Genomic DNA, 2,354 nt, shown 5'->3' on the forward strand with positions numbered 1-2,354 from the left:
AATCGTTATAATATTGTTATTATATTATTATTGTCATTATTATCATTATTATTACTTTTACTGGTAATATAAATGTAAAAATAATTATTATAACTGCAATAATTGCAATAATAATGATAATAATTACAATAAGGATGATAATAATTGCAATAATAATGATAATAAGGTTCGTAATAATGATAATCATGATAATGTTGATGGTACCGAAAATAATGATGATAATCATGATAATAATGATAATAATAAGACGAATTGTGTTCATATATAATAAAAAAGGTAAAAGAAAAAAATCCCAAAGTCGAAAAACCGGTAAAATCTAGCGAAAAATAGCATTTTGAGAGAATATTCAAAATGACCTTTTTTCCATTCATTTGATGATTTTGGCAATTATTAGGGTAATGATGATAATAAGTACGAAAATTCTACTAATCATGATGATAAAGAGAGAATAAAGAGATTTGGATAACATTTGATGATTATTATTATTATTAATATCATTATTATTATTATTATTATTATTATTATTATAATTGTTATTATTATTATTATTATTATTATTATTATTATAATTATATTATTATTATTATTATTATTGTTTATTATTATTATTATTATTATTACTATCATTATTATTATTATTACTTTAATTATTAGTATTATTGTAATAATAACAATAATAATAAAATATGTATAATAATAATAATCATCATATTATTGTTATTAATAGTATTATTGTTATTATTATCATTATTATTATTTCTACTAGTAGTATAATTGTAAAAATAATTATTATAACAGTAATAATTACAGTATAACGATATTAATTAAAATAATCATATAATATTTATTATAAAAACTTTATTATTGTTAATATTAATGTTATTACTATTATTATTATAGTTGTTTATTAGTATAGTTGAAAAAATATATTATAACTGCAATAATTGCAATAATAATGATAATATTGCAATAATGATGATAATAATTGCAATAATGATGATAATGATGGTGATAATGATGATAATAGTGATGATAATTATGATAATGATGATGATAACAACAATAATGATGATATCATAATAATAATGATGATAATACCAAAATTGTGTCCATATACAATAAAAAAGGTAAAAGAAAAAATCCCAAAGTCGGAAAACGGTAAAATCTAGTGAAAATAGCCTTTTGAGAGTATACTCCAAAATGACGATTTTTCCAATAATTTTATGATTTTGGCAATTATTAGGGTAATAATGATAATAATTACCAAAATTCTATTAATCATGACAATAATAATGATAAAGATAGAATACAGAGAACTTGGATAACATTCGATGATTATTATTATTATTATTATAATTATTGTTATCATATCATTATTGTTATTATTATCATTATTATTTATCATTATTATTATTATTATTATTATTGTTATCATTACTTTAATTATTAGTATTATTGCCAAAAATTATATTATAACTGTAATAATAGCAATAATAATAATAATAAGTATAAGATAATAATACTATCTTTATAATATTTTCTATTAATATATTATTGTTATTATTAGTATTAGTATTATTTTACTGGTAATATAATTGTAAAATAATTATTATAACACCAAAAATACAGTAATAACGATATTCATGAAAATAGTGATGTAAATAATTATTATTAAAACGTTATTATTGTTACTATTATTATTATTATTACTATAATTATTGAACTTCTTATTAATATAGTTGCAAAAAATATATATTATATAACTGAAATAATTGCAATAATAATGATAATAATTACAATAATTGTGATGATAACGATGATAATGATGATAATCATGATAATAATGATGATAATACCAGGAATTGTGTCCATATATAATAAAAGTAAAAGAAAAAAAAATCCCAAAAGTCGAAAAAGCGGTAAAAATCTAGCAATATATAGCCTTTTAAGAGTATACTCCAAAATAACGTTTTTCCATTTGTTTCATGATTTTGGCAATTATTAAGGTAATATGATTATAATTACAAGAATTCTAGTAATCATGACATAATGATGATAAAAGAGAGAATTAAGAGATTTGGATAACATTTGATGATTATTAATATTATTACTATTATCATTATTATTATTATTATTATTATTATTATTAATATTATTATTATTATTATTAATTTTATTTTTATTATTATTATTATTATTATTATTATTATATTATATTATTATTATTATTATTATTATCATTATTATTATTATTATTATTACTATTATCATTATTTTTAATTATTAGTGTTATTGCCAAAATATATATAACTGTAATAATATATAATAATAATATAATAATAATAATAATAATG

This window comes from Penaeus monodon, unplaced genomic scaffold (assembly GCF_015228065.2).
Source record: "Penaeus monodon isolate SGIC_2016 unplaced genomic scaffold, NSTDA_Pmon_1 PmonScaffold_228, whole genome shotgun sequence".
Classification (NCBI taxonomy): Eukaryota; Metazoa; Arthropoda; class Malacostraca; order Decapoda; family Penaeidae; genus Penaeus; species Penaeus monodon.